The sequence below is a fragment of the Symphalangus syndactylus genome, chromosome 18 (assembly GCF_028878055.3).
Source record: "Symphalangus syndactylus isolate Jambi chromosome 18, NHGRI_mSymSyn1-v2.1_pri, whole genome shotgun sequence".
Lineage (NCBI taxonomy): Eukaryota > Metazoa > Chordata > Mammalia > Primates > Hylobatidae > Symphalangus > Symphalangus syndactylus.
In genome coordinates, this window is record NC_072440.2 from 11,112,701 (window position 1) to 11,134,525 (window position 21,825).

The 21,825-nt window shown below is 53.0% G+C and overlaps 1 protein-coding gene across 4 annotated transcripts in view; it reads right to left on the bottom strand.

The window, feature by feature from the left end:
- TAFA5 (TAFA chemokine like family member 5) overlaps positions 1 to 21,825 on the bottom strand; it is a 396,065-nt gene that overhangs the window by 144,535 nt on the left and 229,705 nt on the right. The gene's annotated exons all lie outside the window — the stretch shown is intronic.

A 21,825-nucleotide genomic window follows, 5' to 3' on the forward strand; every position in this document is an offset into this window, starting at 1 on the left:
GGACATCCAGGCCACCAGACAGTGCCCCCAAATCACCCACCCTTCCTTGTGTCTCGGGAGGGTGGGGCACCCTCTGTGCATGACCTGGAGGGGCTGTCAGCCTCGGCCAGAGCCCTTCCTACCCCTACTTGCTGGCTTCCTTCCTCCATGTGGCCATATCACTTTGCCACTCCCCAGCTCAAGGACCATCTGTGGCTCCCTATTCCCTGTATCCAATTCAAACCCCTCCCAGCTGCCTGGGCCTCTGAGGCCACAGACTGCAGAGCTCATCCAGAACAGCTGCTGCAGACTGGGGGACCTGGCTGCACCCCCACCACGAAGCCACCCTCCCCTGGCATCCATGCCAGGCCTCTACAGGTCTGTGTGCCATTCCTGTGGCTGCCCAGTCAAATGACCACACACTGGGGGATGGGGATCTGAAACAGCAGTTAGTTCTTCTTGCCCAGATTCAAGGTGTGGACAGGGCCGGTTCCTGCTGGAGGATCTGAGGGAGGGTCCACTCCAGGCCCCCTAGGGGTTTCTGGTGCTCCCAGAAATCCTCAGTGCTCCTTGCATCGTCCTCAGGAGACGCACCATCCTGATCTCTGCCTCCATCCTCACATGGTCCCCATGTCGACACAGCCCCCGTCCCATCTGGCCCCAGGAGAATTCTCTTCAACAGGAGGCAGAGGCCCTGGGGATCAGCTTCCCCCGACACTCACCCTTTCCCTGGGCCCCAGGCAGCCCTGAGAATCTGCCCTTGAACCAACCTTGGCCAGGAAACTTATCATGGGACCCTGGCCCTGCTGAAAGTTCTGAGCCCACCCTGATGCTGTCTCCCGGGCGGGCACCTCCAGGCACCTGCCCACCTGGGTTAGGCCTCATCTGCCTTGCGTTAAATTCCTTACTCAGCCGGGGCGGTGATGATGAGGGTCTCACAGCTGCAGGGCCTCCCCACATCCCAGGTTCCGTCAGGGCCAGGGGTCATCTCCAGCAGCCTGGCCAGCTGCGGTTCCTGAGCTCCTGGGCGCCAGTCACTGCTCTAGGAACGACCTTGCCGTCACCTTGTCATAGCCTCGTCTACCCAATGGGGCTGTGGGATTAGAACCCACACTCAACAGGACCCGAGGCTCAGGGGTGAGGGGGCCTGCCCCAGGGACGGAGCAGCCCCATGGCACACCTTTGAGACAGGGAGCCTCAGACGCCTCCCCAGCCTGGCTTCCTGGAGCTGCCACCATGGCCATTCTGCCTGTGGCCCAGCCAGCCCTCTCTGCCTGTGGACACTCGTGGCCTGGGTCGCAGCTGGTGCGCCTCCTCACTGCACCCCTGGGGCCTGGAAAGGGAGCTGGCTCTGAGCTCCCCTCTTTTGGGTCCGCGGGCGCTCAGTCATCCACAGCCCAAGGCCAAGGCCTGCGTCCTCCAATCTGCAGCCGTTGTTCCAGAACCCAGTCCCCAGAGGGCTCAGAATTGGCCCCAGAGTGAGCTTGCAACCCCCTGGGCTGTGGATGCCCAACAAGCTGACATGAACGGTGTGGTCCCGAGCTGCCTGCTTCACCTGCGGGCACCTGTTTGGCCCACACAAGCCTTTCCATCAGGAGTGACCGGAGGGCATGGTCCTGAGCCTGTGGAGCGTGTGTTCAGCTCACATAAGAGGTTTACCCCATGCTCAGACACAAACAACAGAACCAAACCTCCCAGCCCCATTCATCCAGGTCAATGATACTTTCTCTTCCTCACTAGAAGTTTCCATCTGATGTTAAGGTCAGGAGGAGCCTGCAGTATGAAGGAACACGCTATTCTTTTTTTTTTTTTTTTTTAGACAGAGTCTTGCTCTGCCACCTAGGCCGAAGTGCAGTGGTGCAATCTTGGCTCACCGCAACCTCTGCCTCCCGGGTTCAAGCAATCCTCCTGCCTCAGCCTCCTGAGAAGCTGGGACTACAGGCATGTGCCTCCACGCTGGGCTAATTTTTATATTTTTAGTAGAGACGGACTTTCACCATGTTGGCTAGGCTGGTCTCAAACTCCTGACCTCAGGTGATCCGCTCACCTCAGCCTCCCAAAGTGCTGGGATTACAGGCGTGAGCCACTGTGCCCAGCCTGAACACGCTGTCCTGAATGGAGCCCATACAAAAGGTTCCAGTAAACAGTAAGAGACAAGAAAGTGGCAAGACAGCATGACGACCCTGGTGCCAACCTCCATGGACACCTGGGATGAGGGCACTGTACCTTGGGAAAAACCCAAGTGGAATCAGGGAGGCCACTCTGGAAATACATACTGAATCCCAGCCATGTCCAGGAAGCCTTTGGCTTCTCTCCTGGGGCTGCTCCCTGAAGGTGCAGAGCCAGGTCACAGCCAAGGCCCCAGTGCTTCCTGCATCCCGAGGCCAGGTCCACGAGAAGGGCTGGAGCGGCTGTGGTTGGTTGCTGCTGTTCAAATCACCATGCAGAACATCAGGGACTCAGACTACAGGGCATTCGTTCTAGCAATCCCAGCAGGCGTCCTGAGCTGCAGCAGTTCATCTTCACAGGGAACCTTCTCTAGTCCCAGGGCCCCTTAGTTCTTAGGCTGAGCAGCAAAGTGCATTAGGGCAGGGCAGGGCCGGGTGGGGCTGGTGACACCATGGTGGCCTCCAGTCCTGCTGGCTCATGGTGTCCACTCCCCTGCCCTCCGCCCTCCTGGCTGGTGAACCACTTCTTCCTGGGCTCCAGGGCGTTGAGGCCACTCTGTAGGGTACGGGCGAGGGTCCTACTGGAAGGGAGGTGTTGGCCACCAGCCTCCTGAGGACATGGGGGTCCAGAACCCATCAGGCTGGTGAGCTGCCTGAGGATGGCTGCTGGGGTGGGACGGGGAGCTCAGCAGGCACCAGGCCCCAGGGGTGCGGAGCAGGCCGACCCTCTGCCGAGGGGGCAGGCTGCCATCCCACTCCACCCTGATGACAGGTGATGAGGCCCCTCCGGCTTCTGCCCTGTAACAAGGCTGGACTAGGCTGCCACCTGGGAGGAGGCCAAGCTAGAACCCCTCTTCCCAGGGTGGGGGACACCTCCTGGGTCCGAATGCTGCAGCAGCAATTACTATCTGAACATCCACTTACTCTCTGAGTGTCCCCCTGTGCCTCAGTTTCTCCATGCGTAAACAGGTATCCACTTCATGAGTTAGTGCTATGGCTTGAAGAGATCTAATACAGCCAGCATCATGTCAGCATCTCTCTTTTTTTCTTTAGCAAGACAGGGTCTGGCCTGTCACCCAGGCTGGCGTGCAGTGGTGCGATCACAGCTCACTGCAGCCTTGAACTCCTGGGCTCAAGCCATCTTCCCACCTCAGCCTCCTGAGCAACTGGAACCACAGGCACGTGCCACCATGTCCAGCTGATGTCAATGTCTCTTATGTTGAAAATGAGAGTGACGGGTGACTGGGGTGTCTGCCTGCCTGATGATTGGGGTGCTTCCTGAACGGCACGGGGTAGAGGCCAGCCTGAAAGCCCAAAATGCCCTGCACGACTTCACCCAGAGCAGAAAGACAACACTGACAAGGACCAGGCCCAGTGCCAGCCAGAAACCACACGGACAGGGGCCGGAGGCGACCAAGCTAAACAGCCCAGGCGGATCCTGGGGACACACGCCCTTTCCTTGAGTGGACACTGAATGTGCCCCAGTGAGGGACACAAGGACCCCAGCCCATCGCTCACTGTCTCCTGGAGGCTGCGTCCTGTGTGTGCAGCTCACACACCTCTCTCCCCAGGACAGTGTGCCCCTGTGGGTTTCACCGGTGATAGCTCCCGCTCTGACACAGGAGCTCAGCTCACCGGCCCACCCTCCTCTGGTGCGTGTGTAGTGAAGCGATGCCTCTCAGGACCCTCCTTCCCGTGGTGCTGCCAGGAGAGGTGCCAGACACCAAGCCCCGGCCTGTGGGACCAGGGGCAGAAGAGCCACTGTTTATATGAAATCTTTGGGCCGGTGGTGATACCTCCCAGGCCCCCTCCAAGCACCCACATGGACCACAGTGGACAGAAGAGTCATCTGACAAGAGGCACCGCTGCTGCCTCAGATGAACAGTCATCAGCTGAGACTGAAGATGGAGTGAATTCTAGGACCTCAGGTCATTTCTGTAACGCCAAAATACAGGGTTGAGCCATTGAAGACTATGTCATGTGTGTGCTCAGGTTGAACGCTGGACAGGCCAGCTGCCAACGACAAAGCCGTGTGTACTCATGCTCGGGGTGAATCCTGGACAGGCCAGCTGCCGATGACAAAGCCGTGCTCTGTGCAATGAGCCTGCTCCACCAAAGAGCCAGGACTGGGTAGCAGACTCGGGTTCAGGGCTCAGGGCTGCTGAGACACCCTCACAGGCTGATGGTCCCAGGGACGAGACAGAACCCACCCCTGCCGGGCGCAGTGGCTCACGTCCGTAATCCCAGCACTTTGGGAGGCCAAGGCAGGTGGATCACCCGAGGTCAGGAGTTCGAGACCAGCCTGCCCAACATGGCGAAACCCCATCTGTCCTAAAAATACAAAAAATTAGCTGGGCGTGGTGGCGGGTGCCTGTAATCCCAGCTACTCAGGAGGCTGAGGCAGGAGAATCCCTTGAACCCGGGAGGCGGAGGTTGCAGTGAGCCGAGATTGTGCCACCGCACTCCAGCCTGGGCAACAAGAGTGAAAACTCTGTCTCAAAAAAAAAAAAAAAAAAAAAAGAAAGAAAAGAAAAGAAAAGAAAAAAAGGAACCCGTCCCCTGCCTCCCAGGGCTGCGGAAGCACAGAGGAAAAGATGTTCATAAAGGTGCTCTGGAAACGTAAGAAACCACCCAAGTTAGGACCGTGTCGCCGGAAGAGCACGCAGGTTTAGCACCGCTCTCTAACGAGGAGGCTGTGTCTGCAGAGCGACTTTGCCCAGTGCCCTGCAAAGCCCATTTCCCCAAGGCTGCGGGGCTGAGGGAATCAGTGTGGGCTCTACAACTTGACTGGGACCCGGCTCCGATCCCATGACCACACGTGGCATGGCCTGGGGAGGGCCACCAGGTATCGATGCCTCCAGGCCTTCCCTGCTCGCTGCACCGCACCAGACCTCATCTCACGAGACTCCAAAAACATCTCCTTTTCAGGAGGTGAAGCTGCCCAAGGGTGGCCTTCATCTGAGGTCCCCAGAGAACCACAGTCTGTGGCCCCCACCTTGGAGCCTGAGTCAGCCACCCTCTACAGAGCGACGCTCAACGCACAGGGCCCAGAGTTCCCCCAGGTCCCCTTGACTCCACCAAGAAACGTCAGGGACTAAGGGCCATCATGGAGCCACCATCGTCCTCGGGGCCAGCCCCTTCCTCATGGCCAAAGATGCGCGTTCTGGGAACGAGGCCACCCCCGTGCCACGGGGCTGCACAAGGGCAGGGTTCAGGGATGGCTCCATCTCGATGGAACAGCCTTGGCGGGCGCCACTCGGAGCTTCCCCGACAGCAAACCCAGCCCTAGGAATAAAACTACGCAGAAAAATTAACAAGTAAAATCCCCCAAACTCATCACGACTGGTGTGATCACTCAAGCCAGACACTGTGTCCCAGGCCACCAGGCAACACTCGGACGCTGTAGGGCAGGTGGGGGAAGGTGGGGGCGTTGGCTGAGGAATGTGCAGGCGGATCTTTTGTTCATCCATCAAACATTTATCCATCTGCCACAAACAAGGCGCCTGACTCAGGAGGGCGGCAAAGACGAATGCAGGCAGGGTTCCTTCCCTCAGGGTAGAGGAGCTCCCCCGACACAGCTGGGCTGGCAGATCGGACACCAGAGACGTCAGCGCCTCGGCTGCCCACAGCGGGGCCAGCTCCCCCACAGTCCGCTCCTGGCCGTGGTACGCCAGAATGAGGACGCACCTGGCAGCCCTCCTCCTCCTCCATGAGCTCAGGAGAGAAGACCGTGCTGTATTGGACTTAGCCCTCTGTTGAGGCTGAACTGTGTTCTGCAGTAACAGACATGAAGATCCTGACCCCATACCTGTGCATGGGGTCTTACTTGGCAGCAGGTTCTAGCAGACGTGATTGAGTTAGAATGCGGTCATATCAGATGAGGGTGGGCACCACTCCCTTACAGGGAGAAGGAAATCTGGACTCAGGGCAGACACACAGAGCAGCAGGCCCCATGCAGACAGAGACAGACGCTGGAGCCACGCAGCCACAGTGGCTGCAAGAGGCAGGGAGGACCTCAGGAGCCTGCAGCCTCCTGAGGGAGCACGGCCCAGCAGACACTGTGACCACAGACGTCTGAACCCAGAACCGTGAGAGCAGGTTTCTGTGGTTTGAAGCCACCGGGTGTGTGGCATTTTGTTCCAGCGGCTCCCGGAGACTCACACAGCCTGGACACTGTGCCTGACCCGAGTGAGTCCTGGGTACGTTGACTGGAACCAGGGGCTGCTGAGCCTGTGTCCCAGGGCTGGGCTGAGGGCGGGACCAGGCAGCACCACCCCAACATGTCCGCACTGTCGGGGCCCCGCGTGTGGGCTGCATGGAGGCAGCAGAGGGACCTCCTCACACCATCAGTCCCTTGGGCTTCTTCGCACCTGAGGTCCCAGCTGGGGACTCAGCCCTGCTGAGCATCCCAGGCCATCTCTCCTCTTCTAATACACCATGCTGCCCAGTCCACCATAATGCCTGCTCCGCTGTGCTGCCGGCTCCACCACACCACCCGGCCCACCACGTCGCCTGGTCCATTACGCTTCCCGGTCTACCACGTCACCTGGTCTGCCACGCCACCAGGTCCACCACAACGTCCGCTCCACTGCGCCGCCAGCTCCGCCACACCACACCACCCGCTCCACCCGTCTCCTGCCCCACCTGCTCTGGCTGGGCTCTTGCTGTGTTAATGTGGGCTCCGAATAAAACTGTGCTTGACTCTGCTGTCTGTGTCCTCCGCTGTGAAGCAGGTTTCTCAACACCAGGACCATCCTCGTGGGGGTCAGTTCTTTTCCCGAACCTGGCAGGGGCGCCGTGCACCTGTGCCTGGTGAAGGATGAGGGGCCTGCAGGGTGGGGCAGGGCTGTGCCTGGTGAAGGATGAGGGGCCTGCAGGGTGGGGCAGGGCTGTGCCTGGTGAAGGATGAGGGCCCTGCAGGATGGGGCAGGGCTGTGCCTGGTGAAGGATGAGGGGCCTGCAGGGTGGGGCAGGGGAGCCAGTGCAGCCAGACCCCTCCAGAGCCTGGCGGGTGCCTCGACCTCCCACAGCCTCCCAGCTGGAGCCTCTGGGAGCCCGTTTCCCTGTCTGTAACATGGGATAGGAACAGTGTTTACCCCCAACCATGGGGTTCTTAACAACAAAAAAGAAAAACTGTTTAATTTCAAGAGTTCAGCCTAAGAGAGAATGCAGATCACTTTTTCTATTGCAGATTATAACTCAGAATAAAGAAGAAAAGCCACAGCGACCTTCCTCACCAGCTTCTACAAGCGTTCATCCAGAAGGCTGCCGTGTTATTGCCGGAGCTGCTGTAACCAGGTACCCCCGACCGGACAGCTTGAACAAAGGACATTCGCCGTCTGCAGCCCAGGAGGCTGGACGTCTGGAATCCACAGGTGCGGCAGGGCTGGCTTCTGAGGTCCCTCTCCTCGGCGTGCAGATGGCATCTCTGAGTCTGCACAGGCTCAGCCCTGTGTGTGTCTGTGTCCTCACCTCCTCTTCTTAGAAAGACAGGGTCCTCTTGAATCAGGGCCCTGGACCCCAATGACCCCACTTAAGCTTCTCTCCTTTAAGGCCTTATCTCCAAATACGTTCAGACTGGGGGTCAGTGCTTCAATGTATAGATTTGGGGGATGCCGTTCAGTCCAAAAGAGCTGCTGAGGGGCTGACCTGTGGGCTCAGGGACTTGAGAACTCTCTCTGGAGTTCATGTGCAGAAAATGCCTAGAGTCCCGCCACCTTCCTCTCCACGCCCGACGCAGGAGGTGCTGGGGAACATGCTGGGTGACTCCAAGGTGCCCAGATGGGGACCCAGGGGTGAGGATGGCTCTAGCTTTGCAGGGTGGGACCCAGCGGTGAGGAGGGCTCCACCTTCGCAGGGAAGGACCCAGCGGTGAGGATGGCTCCAGCTTCACAGGGTGGGAACGGGGCAGGGGGGCAGGATCTGGGCTGGGCAGCTCGCCAAGGGGCTAGGGTGGAATCACAGACTCCCCATCTCCCAGAGCCTCATTTTCTCCATCTGTGCAGATGAGGACCACAGCCAGGGTGATAGGAACATCCAGAGTCCAACACAACAGCACTGTGAGCGCACCTCAAGGACGCTGGGTCTCCACTTCCTACAGGGATGACGCAGCCTCCCTGAGCGCGGACTTGGGGCCCTGAGAGGAGGCAGCTGGGATCTGCGGCCACGTTCTCATCGTTGCTGCCATTTCTAAGGCTATTTACCTGGCACAGTCCCAGGGTGCTCAGGGGTGAGGGCGGGGCTGGTCACTGAGCTCCACCGAGAACAGGGCAATTGTGAGGCCAGCTGGGGGACACGTCCTCAGCACAGTGCCTGCAGACCCTGCAAGGTCACATCGCAGCCACCACATCTCTGTGAACTGCCCCCAAGACCAGGGCTGGGCTCTCATGTGTGACTCTCCATCCGGGTGGACATGTGACATGCTGAGCCCATCTGCTCTCTTTGGAATCTGTCCCTGGCTGAGACCGTGGGCCAGTGACGGTGCTGGACCTTCGCTGAAACGGTTCTGAAGCCACGACGCTGCCATGTGCTGCCACGTTAGGAAGGAGACAGCACGAGGCAGATCCGCCAACTGAGGCCGGGGCACAGCTCCATCCCTGCCCCACTAGTAAGCAGATCCCCCAGTTTTGCTCACTAAGCAGTGGGAAATGGTTACGATTCCTTGCAACCAGAGAGTGAAGGATATTGCTGTGTCTTATCCGCAAACACGCAGGGAGGGGCCTGAGTCTGGAGGCTCTGTGAGTCCTCAGGGCCACGCAGCCAATGCGGGGAGGCTGGCTCTGGGACCAGTTAGTCTGCCCCAGGGCCCCTGCTCCTGCAGCCACCTCCTGCCCTGCCATCCTCCCAGCCAGGGAGGCCACACGCAGCAGGGTGGGGTGTAGGCTTCTCCTTGGGGCTCCTAGTTAGCAAAGTCACTGTTGGGTCCTGTTAGGAAAAGCCTGGAGCATCCATTCACCCTCTCCAGGGTTGGAGGAGAGGGGCCTGCAGCGTGAGCTCCTCCCTGTGCTAATTAAGAACAAGCCAGCTGGGGTGGGCGTGGGCAGCAGTGTCCAGGAAGACGGGCACTTGGTGGGTTCTAAGTAATCAGCACATCCGGGCACCGACCAGACTCCCACTTAGAAAGCTGACCTGTGGTCCTGGACAGTCGAGGAGGCAGGGCCCCCAGAGCTTCTGTTGACTCAGCACACTGGCGGCCAGATTGCTGCCATAGATCATGGAGTAATCGTGCCTCGCGCTGGGGAATAAAGGGAGCTGTGCATGGCAAATGCACAGGAGGCGCTGTCAGCTCTGAGAGGGAAGGATGGCACCAGGAGACCCAGTCCGTAAGCAATGAAAGCAAGCCCACGACAAACACGGAGAGGCAGACGGAGCCATTGCATGCTCCTCCCCGCATCTGCTCAACACTTCACCCTTTATTGGTCATTATTAACCTGAGCAGTGAGCTCGAAGATCACTTATCACCTCTGGACACATCTGGGCTGCTACAGATGTCTAACCTTGTCTCAGCAATTACAGTGCCTGCCACTCACCCGCCCCAGAGGATACAGCACCTGCATGCATGTGTCCTTGGGCTGAAGGCAGGAGACCGCCCTAACCAAGGCTGGGATTAGTGTGCACAGGCATTCACTATGCAGCCCTTCTGTGCCATGAGGCGGAGAGCTGGGGAAGGAGGCAGGGTGGGCAGTGCCAGGGCCCTGGAAAGGCAGGCGTGTATTCTTTCACTTAGCTTTGACAGAACCAGACCGCAGTCTCAACATTTTCTGCAAGTTGCTAAGCTGTAAGAACACATATTTCTTGGTTGGTTAAATAGTCTAGCATACTTCTCTGGGGAAAAAAAAAATATTTAATTTAAATATGGGAAAATTATATTTCTGTCTTTCCAATGGTATATTTCCTCTCTCTGCCTCATAGCTATCTTTGGGTCTTTGAGAAGTTCCTAGAAGCTTCCAGAAACTGGGCCCTGGTGCGGGGGAGGGTTCTCAGCAGTGCTGGGGTAGTGGTGGGCTGCAGTTTGCTATTTCTATGGAGCTGCTGCTTTTGTACATAGACCATGATTTTTCCTTTTTGGAGAAGGGAGCAAAGCATTAAGGTTCATCGTTTTGAATCATGAATACCAGGATCCAGGTGTGATGCTCATACGAGGGGTGGCTTGGTTTATAATCCAGTGGTAAAAGGAGGAGCCGGTGACAATGAATTTGTGCCATCAAGGCAGAGTCCCATTTTGCGACTGAATTCTGAGCAGCAGCAAGGTCAAGGTGCCATGTCGGGCTGCCTGCGACGGCCGATTAACCCTCGGCACTGAAGATAGAGCCTCAAGTGGCAAAAAACATGCAGCTCCCGAGAGCTGACCCAGCGGCCGTGTGGTCATGCATCATGGAAACTAACACACCCTGCCTGGGGAATGTTGGCTTTTTATATGTCTTAAATTAAAATAACCCGTTTAGGAGTGTGCACATCATGACCTCTCTCAATTAATAACCTGATTACTGGCGCAGATGGTCTCACGTGGGGAGGCTGTGGTGCAATCACCCGCCACTGGGGTGAGCAGGGGCTCCTGGAGGGACTGAGCTAGGGGGCTCTGTGCAAGGAGTCAGGAGAGGCCAGAGCCAGCCAGATGAGCCTCAGGAGCACAGGTGTGGCCTTCGACCTTCCCTTGCTGTGTGCCCGGAGGCCCAGGAGTGGCTGCCCCGGGACAGATGCTGACTGGGACACCCGCTGGGCTGCAGGGGACATTCTGTGTCTGACCTGGGGGCCCCCATGTGGGTTTGGTGACATCACAATCCATGCAGTGGTACATTTAAGATGTGTGTGTTTCACTGCTGAGAGCTATACCTCAATTTTAAAAACAGTGTAGACATTCCGGGGGCTTCCTTCCTTTCCTCCAGTGACAATAAGGCCCTCCCTATGCTGGGCTCCCCGTGCTCGGCTGGCAGTTCTGCAGGCACTGCCCTGCTCAAGAAGGAAATTGCACATTTGGCCCCAGCAGCCAGGCTCACTGCAGCGGGCCACCCATTCTGTCCACTCCAAAGGTGGGTTCCTGGACTCAGCCTCGCTGAATTCTAAATGAGACGACCCACGATCTCCCTCATGTCCAAGGGAGGCCAGAGCCCCCCCTCCATAGCATCCCCCAGGGAAGGCCCCCACACAGGCAACCACAGGAGGCACAGCAGGGCTGCACAGTGACCGCAGCCCTCACTCATCACTCGGCATCTCACGCTCGGTCCAGCTCAACCCCACCTCTGACCTCAGAAGCTACAGCTCCCTGGGAGGTGGAAGCCGCTGTCCCTGGCCGCAAGGCTGCCCATTTGCCCTGGGGAGGCCCGGGGGCCGTTGCTCACACCTGGAGCCACAGTCACATCTAGGGCTAGGGAACAGGGCTGGCATCCCCATCCCTGAGGCCGCACTGGCCTTGGGAACCGCCCGTCTCTCAGGCAACAGCAAAGGGCGTGTGAAGGACGTGGCTCTGACACTTCCAACCTTCCCCTTCCATGCCGTGCCATGGTACAGCTCTGAAGCTCCGTCCCTGTGCCCAGGCTCACCCAGCACAGTGTGTGGTGCCCTCTCCCAGCCCCAGGAGAAGACCCCAGCTGGCATCAGGGGCGACCACAGTGTCTTGGCGACTGCAGCTCCACAGCCTCATTCAGTTGCGAGTTCATGGGTGGACGGCATTGAGGGGACCAGGGACAGCAGGGCAGGCTCAGGGGCGCTCCTCAAAGGCAGCTTCAGAAGCGCCTCCCACTAGGGCAGCTCGGGGTCCCTAAGGTCAGGCGCTGCCCTTGAGCTGTGGGGGCCAAGTAGCTTCTGAAGCTCAAGGTCAAAGCCCAGCCACGTTCTCAGGCTCCCTGTCTCATGGTCTTCGCCCTGTGTCCACGTTCAGGACAAATGGCCAGTTGGGGTGGGACAGGCCTCTCTATGTGGCCAGGTGTCTGGCCTCTGAGCTCGACACGGGGCAGAGTCCTCGCATCAACAGAGGTCAGGAGAGGGGCATGGTGGCCTCGCTAGGGCAGCCCCCACCTGCAGCTGCTATGCTGTCAGAGCAGAGGCCCTGGGGGCCAGGGGAGAGCGACGGGTCAGAGCCTTTCTGCCTCAAATACCAGGCTATGCCTAGGTACCTGCGTGCTGCAGTTTTATTGAGATATGATTCACATACAATAAAATTTGCCACTTAAAGTGTCAATTCAATGGTTTTAGCATATTCCTAGAGTTGGGCAACCATCACGAAAGCCAACTTTAGGACACCTTCATTTCCCCGAAAGAAACGCCATACCCATCAGCAACCGCCACCCAATCTCCGTCCTGGGCCCTGGCAGCCATGGGCCTTCATTCAGCCTCTGTGACCTTGCCTGTTCCGGGCGTTTCACATCACTGGGCTCCGACAGGGCAGACTTTGGTGACTGGCTTCTTTCACTCACTCAGCGTCATGTTTCCGAGGTTCATCCGTGTTGCCGGTTCATCAGAACGCCATTCTTTTTTAAGGCTGAATAATATTCCAGTCATGGCTGTATATGAAGGTGTTTTTCCGCGAGTCCCCTGACGGACCCCTGGGCTCTTTCCACTTTCTGGCTGTTGGGAACGGTGCTGCTAAGAACAGGCGTGTACAGGTTTGTGTGAGGACATGTTCTCATTCCCCCTGAGGGGATGGACTCTATGGACCCTAGGAGTGCGATTCTCATTCCCCCTGGGGGATGGACCCTAGGAGTGCGATTCTCTTTCATCCTTGGGGGAGGGATTCCTTGGACCCTAGGAGTGCGATTCTCATTCCTCCTGGGGGAGGGACCCTAGGAGTGCGATTCTCATTCCTCCTGGGGGAGGGACCCTAGGAGTGCGATTCTCATTCCTCCTGGGGGAGGGACCCTAGGAGTGGGATTCTCATTCCCCCTAGGGGGAGGGACCCTAGGAGTGCGATTCTCATTCCCCCTGGGGGGATGGACCCTAGGAGTGCGATTCTCATTCCCCCTGGGGGAGGGACCCTACGAGTGCGATTCTCATTCCCCCTGGGGGAGGGACTCTAGGAGTGCGATTCTCATTCCCCCTGGAGGAGGGACTCTATGGACTCTAGGAGTGCGATTGCTGGCTCCCATGGTAACTCCATCATTTTCAGCCACTGCCAAACTGTCTTCCAAAGCAGCGTGAGTACAAATCTCAGATTCTCTCCACAGAGTGCCTAACTGCTTTCTGCTTTCCAGAGAGACTGGCGGATCTTCATTCCTATTAGCATCCTTTAAGTCAGCTCAAAAGGAGATCAGATAAAAATCAAACAAATGAACCTGAGTGGCCTCTGTGTGGGTGTTTTGGTCGCCCTTCTTGACAGTGACTGTCTCTGCCATTTTTTCTGGCTGCTTCAATTTCGTATTTTGGGAATTCTCTATTTGCGGACTTTGCCCATCTTCCTGTGGACTGTGCGTCTATCACAAGGTTATGAGACACGCTCGCCAGCTGTGATCCAACTCCTGCTCCCCACGCTGTGATCTGCCTTCTAGCATCACGTATGTGACTGGACTGTCCTACGTTTGAGGTTGTGAGGTCAGTCAGCGTGGCTGGAGGAGATCGGGGCTCCAGCTCCCAGCTCCTGGGTAGGAGCCCAGCTCTGCAGCTCGTGGGTGGCCTTCAGGACGTTACTTAGCACCTCCGTGCCTCCGTTTCCTCATCAAAGGTGATGAGAACAGTCTGCAGCCCACGGGCAGCTGTCGGAATGAATGAGTTAATCTACCTGAGTGCCTCGGTGCACAGGGTCAGGCGTTTGCTGTCATCACGGATTTCTCCGATTGAGTTTACAATCGCAATGTTCTTCCTCACACCACACGCAGGTCAATGTTCCCCTCCACTTCCTCCTGGTCATCTTCCCTGATATCCTTTACTCTGCAATCCCGGGGGAATTTAGTTTTGAACATGGTGTGAGGTAACAGTCTAACTTGGGCTTTTCCCCCCAAATCCAAAGCTGATTTTCCCAGCACCTGCTGCTGGGGACCCTGTCTCATCCTCACTGATTTGAGATGCTCACTGCATCCATATTCACCTCTCAGAACACCTGGGTTCATTTCAGGGCTGGGCTGTTCACTTGGTCTCTTCTGTGGATCAGAAAACAGCAGTCAGAAGAGCTAAAAGAACATTTTAGCATTTACTTATGTGCTGGGACTTTGCCAAACATGGTCCTTGTGTTAACTCCTGAGGCAGGTCAGTGGTGGGGCCCAGGCTTGGGCCAGGCAGGTGGCACCAAAGCCCAGAGCTGCTCACGCACTGCCCAGAGCCCAGACGGCTCCTCTCCTGCTGTTCACACACGTGTCTACACCAGCAGGACGAGGACACCTGGGTGAGTCTTCCATTACAAAGTCTTCTTAGATGCCCGAGACTGAATTACACTCTGGGATAAAACATAAAATCATCTTGTGAAATTCTGAAAACCCATGGGAAATTGGATTCAAATCTTACTAAATATAAAGATTAACTTTTGAAACAACAGCCGGCCTCACGATGTTTCGCCCTCCACTCCTCATGTCAGTGTCTACGGCATCTTTCATTTGTTCCAGACTTTTCTCATTTCTCCTGGGAAGTCTTTACATTTTATACGTGTGCCAACCATTTGTTACTCATGTTCTTTCAAGTTACTTTCTGTTTTCTGCTGTGATCAATAGTCTTCCCCTCTCATTTACTTCATATATTTATTGTAATTAAATCATTACAGTTTGAAACATGTGCTTGGAAGTCAGCAGCAATGGTTTTTGTGTATGGCAGCTCCCTTTTTTGCATATGCAGAGTGGATTTCTCCTCAAGGTGACCAGCAAATTCACCACTTTCCCATCCTGATCAACACTGCGCAGGCGGCTGCCCATTCCAGCTCTTGGCAGGTGGGGCTGAAGAACTTGTATTCGTCTGGTCCAGGGGTTGGCAAACTTGGGCTGCAAAGAGTCAGACAGTATATGCATTTGCAGCTCTGGAGCCATAGGTTCTGTTTTTTTGTTTGTTTTTTTTTTGAGACGGAGTCTCGCTCTGTCACCCAGGCTGGAGTGCAGTGGCGCGATCTTGGCTCACTGCAAACTCCACCTCCCGGGTTCACGCCATTCTCCTGCCTCAGCCTCTCCGAGTAGCTGGGACTACAGGCGCCCGCCACCACGCCCAGCTAATTTTTTGTATTTTTGGTAGAGACGGGGTTTCACCGTGGTCTCGATCTCCTGACCTCATGATCCGCCTGCGTCGGCCTCCCAAAGTGCTGGGATTACAAGCGTGAGCCACCGCGCCCGGCCAATAGGTTCTGTTTTGCCACTGCTGAACTCTGCCGCTGTGGCTCCCACCCATCTGTAGACAATGTGTGAACGAACACACAAACGGATGGGCCTGATTTGGCCTGCAGGCTGGCGTTTGCTGATCACAGATCTACACCACAGACTGGGTCTGTGAAAACTTTAATACTGGATACAAGCAGAGAACTTTCTGTACTCATACTTGGTCCAGTTTACTGAAATATTATTAGTTTCCAAGGCATTTCAGCTAATCTCTAGAGTTTCTGAAGCACCTGCTTACCTCACATGCAAGTAACAAGGACCGTATTTTCTCATATCACACACTGATGCGATTGCATTCGCCGGAACGTCCAAAAAGTCACCATGCAGGACGCCCCTGAAGGTTCCATTTGAAGAGACATAGGGCAACTTGCCCATGAAGGTTCCATTTGAAAAGACATAGGGTAACTGGGTTCTGTGTCCCAAAATCTCGGAGCTGGAGGCTCCCTGGAGGGGTTACGGCTGGGGCCTGGCTGAAGCACATGCTGGCTTGGGTTTCAGATGGATGCTGGTCCCTGTGTGGGCCTGCCCTACCCTCCAGGCTGACTGGGGGTCTGTGGCTTTTGTACTTTTGCTCATTTGATTTGGTTTTTAATGAGTAAGACTGTGTCCCTTTGTGACTTTCCCAGCATCTATTGAATTAGAAGACTTTTTAAAAGATTCAATCTGGTGATATAGTCATTCTACCTGATTTTGAAATACAGGCATACCTCAGAGATATGGTGGGTTCAGTTCCAGACCACCGCAATAAAGCAAATATTGCGATCAAGTGAGTCACACAAATTTTTGGTTTCCCAGTGCATATAAAAGCTATGTTTATACTATACTGCAGTCTACTAAGTGCGCAAAAACATTACGTCTAAAAAAAGTACATACCTTAAAAATAAGTTAGTGCTAAAAATGTTAAGGATCATCTGAGCCTTTGGGGAGTCGTCATCTCTTTGCTGGTGGAGGAGGATGTGGCAATTTCTTCAGACAACACTAACGTTTGCTGCATCAATTGATTCTCCTTTCATGAAACAGTTCTCTGTAGCACACGATGCTGTTTGAGAGCATTTTAATCAGAGAGAACTTCTTTCAAAATCAGTCAATTCTCTCACACCTGCCACTGCATTGTCAACTAGGCCTATGGAATATTCGAAATCCTATGTCGTCATTTCCACAATGTTCACAGCATCTTCACCAGGGGCAGATTCCACGTCAAAAAAACACTTTCTGGCCGGGCGCGGTGGCTCACGCCTGTAATCCCAGCACTTTGGGAGGCCGACGAGGGTGGATCACAAGGTCAGGAGATTGAGATCATCCTGGCTAACACAGTGAAACCCCGTCTCTCCTAAAAATACAAAAAAATTAGCCGGGCATGGTGGCAGGCACCTGTAGTCCCAGCTACTCGGGAGGCTGAGGCAGGAGAATGGCATGAACCCAGGAGGCGGAGCTTCCAGTGAGCTGAGATTGCGCCACTGCACTCCAGCCTGGGCAACAAGAGCGAGACTCCGTCTCAAAAAACAAAACAAAACAAAACAACAACAAAAAAAACCACTTTCTTTGCTTATCCCCAAGAAGTACCTCCCTATCCATTCAAGTTCTGTCCTGAGATTGCAGTCCAGTCCCCTCTTCAGACTCCACTTCCAAATCGAGTTCTCTTCCTACTTCCACCACATCTGCAGTGATTTCCGCCACTGAAATCTTAAACTCTCTCAAAGCCATGCATGAGGGTTGGATTCAACTTTCTCCAAACTCACGTTAATTCTGATGATTTTGACCTCCTCCCATGAATCACAAATGCTCTTAATGAAATCTAGAATGGTGAATCCTCTCCACAAGGTTTGCATTTGACTTTGCCCAGGTCCATCAGAGGAATCATGATCTATGACAGCTATAGCCTTATCAAACGTATTTCTTAAAGAGTAAGACTTTAATGTCAAAATTACTCCTTGATCCATGGGTTGCAGAATGGATGTTGTGTCAGCAGCATGAACACAGCATTCATCTCCTTGAACATCTCCATCCAAGATCTTGGGTGATCAAGTGCATTGTCAATGAGCAGCAGTATCTTGAAAGGAATCTTTTGTTCTGAGCAGTAGGTCTCATTGGTGGGCTTAAAAGATTCAGTCAACCATGCCGTACACAGATGTGCTGCCATCCAGGCCTTGTTGTACGTTGTATGGAGGACAGGAGGAGTAGGTTTGCTTAATTCTTCAAGGACCTGGGGTTTTCAGAAGGGAAAATGAGCTCCCGTTTCAACTTCAAGTCACCAGCTGCATTAGCCTCTAACAAGAGTCTGCCTGTCCTCTGGTGCTTCTCTCTAGTGGGAAATCTCACAGTTGGTGTCTTCTTGCAATAGAAGCCTGTTTCATATATATTGAAAATCTATTGTCTGATGGAGCCACCTTCATCAGTGGTCCTGGCTGGATCTTCTGGAGAACTTACTGCAGCTTCTCCATCAGCACTTGCTGCTTCACCTTGCACTTTTATGTAGTGGAGACAGCTTCTTTCCTTAACATTCATGAGTCAACGTCTGCTGGCTCCAACTTTTCTTCTGCAGCCTCCTCCCTTCTCTCAGCCTTCACAGAATTCGAGAGAGTCAGGGCTTGCTCTGGATTAGGCTTTGACTTAAGAGAATGTTGTGGCTGGTTGGATCTTGTCTCCAGACCATTAAAACTTTCTATCTTTCTTATCATTCATATATTCACTGGAGTAGCACTTGTAATTATCTTCAATAACTTTTCCTTTGCTCTACAACTTGGCTGACTGGTGCAAGAGGCCTAGCGTTCAGCCTGTCTCAGCTTTCAACACGCCTTCCTCATGAAGCTTGATCACTTCTAGCTTTTGATTTAAGGTGAGAGATGGACGCCTCTTCCTTTCACTTGAACACTTAGAGGCCACTGTAGGGTTATTAATTAGCCTAATTTCAATATTGTTGATTCAGAGAATAGGGAGGCCCGTGGAGAGGAGAGACGGGACTGGCCGGTCAGTGGAGCTGTCAGAATGCAGAAAACATCCATCTGTGGAATGTGCCATCTTACATGGGTGTGGTTTGTGGTGCCCCAAAACAACTGCAATAGTCACATCAAACCTCAATGATCACAGATCACCGTAACAGATATAGTAATAAAGTTTGAAATTTGGGGAAAATTACCAAAACGTGACACAGAGACACAAAGTGAGCGTGTGCTGTTGAAAATATGGTGCTGTCAGACTGGTTCAAGGCAGGGCTGCCACAAACCTTCAATTTGTGAAAACGGCAATATTTGCAAAGTGCAATAAAACAAGGTGGGCCTGTAGCAAGACGCACTTTCGTTGCTCATGTTGGCTGCATGTGGCTCACTGCGCTGCATGTGGCCTTTTCTTTTTTTTTTTTTTTGAGACAGAGTCTTGCTCTGTCGCCTAGGCTAGAGTGCAGTGGCGCGATCTCGGCTCACTGTAACCTCCACCTCCCGGGTTCAAGCGATTCCCCTGCCTCAGCCTCCCGAAAGTAGCTGGGACTACAGGCACGCGCCACCATGCCCAGCTAATTTTTTTATATTTTAGTAGACACAAAGTTTCACCATGTTGGCCAGGATGGTCTCGATCTCCTGACCTCATGATTCACCCAGCATGGCCTCCCAAAGTGCTGGGATTACAGGCGTAAGCCACCATGCCCGGCCTGTTTTTTTTTCTTTTAAAGGACTCAGAATTCAGTGTGCTGTTATTTTATGTAGGTGTGAGCAATGTGTGTGCCATGCAGTACTAACACCAGAGGATGCGCATTCCAGGGACACGGATCCCCAGAGGCGGCTGCTGCCCCCGGGACAATGCTGGGTGGGTGTATGCAGCTGCTAGGCTGCTTGCTGGAGGAATTGCGTGCCTGACGCGGTGCCTGGCCCACATCACAGATGTGGTCTTTGTGGAAGGAGATGATAATTGGCACTTTTTTATCTTTTGGGACACTTTCTAAAATATTTCAGTTCCTAAATATATATTTGTATATTTTATATTTAAATATATATTTATATATTTAAAATATTTAAATTTAAATATAAACTTATAAATTTATATTTATCGTTTATATAATTAAAAATTATATATTTAAACAAAATTTCCAGATTTAGTGATTAATACACTAGCTACACATACACTTGTGAATAATTTTTCCTTTGCTCCACAACTTGACTGACTGGTGTAAGAGGCATAGCTTTCAGCCTATCTTAGCCTAGTAATCTGATTCCTCCTTTCAGATTTATATTTGTGAATTTATATTTTATACAGATTTATGTTTATGAATTTATATTTTATACAAATTTATAATATAAATATATTTATATGACTATTATATAGTTACATAAATATATTTATAAATCATATACTAATATAAAAATATATATTTATAAATAAATATAAATATATTATATATTTATAACTAAATATAAATATATTATATATTTATAACTAAATATAAATATATTATATATTTATAAATAAATATAATATATTTATATTTATAAATAAATATAAATATATTATATATTTATAAATAAATATAAAATATTTTAGTTCCTAAAATAAACTGGATGATTTTCCATACTTTCCAATATTTGGGAAAAGAAACCTGAACACTAAATATTTTAAGCAGTGTGCCTATTAAAGTATTTCTCTCTGAAAATTTACAGAAGAATATTAACATTTATCTATTCCTTCGGTTATGTATGGTAGTTTTTCCCCTAGAAAAAATATATATTTAATAAAAATTTCCAGATTTAGTGATCGATACACTAGCTGTGCACACACTTGTGAATAATTTGTCCTTTGCTCTACAACTTGGCTGACCGGTGCAACAGGTGTAACTTTCAGCCTATCTCAGCCTAGTAATCTGCTTCCTCCTTTCAGATCCATTTTCTGATATAAAATAATTTATGTAAAGAAGTAAAACCACATTTTTATAGGTTTGTTAAAGGTGCAGTGACACTCTCTATGCCTTTCTTTTTAAAATTCATTAATATTTCTTCTCAGCTTTACCAGCTGTTTCCTCTTCTTCGAGGGGAGGGGTGGCTTTTCCTCCCGCTTAAGTTCTTTGTGTTCATTCTTTCTGATTTGAAGATAAAGGCATTTAAAGACATACATACACTGATGAGTAGCTCTTTCACTGGCTTCTGGCCAGCTGGAGGCTGGGGGGCTGTGCTCCCTTTTGGGAGGTCAGACTTCTGTCTAAGCTGCAGAGTTTTCTGCTCCTTTGAGAATGAGAGCTGATCGGAAGAACACAGGTCCTGGTGCGCTCCTGGCCCTCTTGCTTACTCCTACTCTAGCTAAGAGCAAGAGGCCCTTCTGCCAGCTCTGTGCCTCTTCTGTGAAACTTACCTCCACCCACTGCCTCTCCTCCCTGCCATGCCGCAGGCTGGGAGCTGAGTCTCTGCAGGACTGAGCAGGGGATGCCCCCTGGGTGGGTAGGATTCCACCTCTGCCTGCCTGTGAACCCTCTGATCACCAGTTTCTAGGTCCTACGGTTAGACCCAGGCCTGAGAAAGAAGTCCAGGGCTTTTTCTGCATTACAGGTCACTGTCATAGCTGCGGCTCAGAGCACAAGGCACGGGCTTCCACTCCTGTGAGCCCCAGGGGGCTCTCCCCAGTGCTTTTCAGCACTTTTGTTTCTTTCTTTAGGTCATGGTGTTACTGACAGTTGTTCTTATTTCCAAAGCATATGTAAAACTGGACACTGGGCAGAGGCTGTGCAAGGAGTGAGTGGCTGCATTAATCCAGAAGGCCACGGAGGCTTCTATGGACTTGCAGGGGAGCCCATCTTCTCCTCTCTCCTCCAAACGCTGGAGAAGCTCGTTCTCTCTGTGAGTGGAGGGTCCCGGGTGTCGGGAGGAGGGAAGCTGCAATCCCCCACTCATCCGGTCCTCCTCTCTTGAAACCTCATCAGTCACATGTCCCTGTGTCCTGTGAGAACCTGAAGCCACATGGCCATGACTACACAGTGCCAAATCCAACCAACAACAAAACAAAGCTTTTGAGAGATGCAGCAATGCAAGCAGAACCCTGGGTTTCTCTTGCTGCAGCAATGCAACCAGCACCCCGGGTTTCTCCTGTTACAGCAATGCAAGCAGAACCCCGGGTTTCTCTTGCTGCAGCAATGCAACCAGCACCCCGGGTTTCTCCTGTTACAGCAATGCAACCAGCACCCCGGGTTTCTCCTGTTACAGCAATGCAACCAGCACCCCGGGTTTCTCCTGTTACAGCAATGCAACCAGCACCCCGGGTTTCTCCTGTTACAGCAATGCAAGCAGAACCCTGGGTTTCTCCTGCTGCAGCAATGCAACTAGCACCCTGGGTCACTCCTGTTGCACAGCACCAATGACCAGATGGGCAGGGGTTTCCCAAAGAAGAGGCTGAGAGTCTGACTTCATTCTAATGCTGGATTCTAA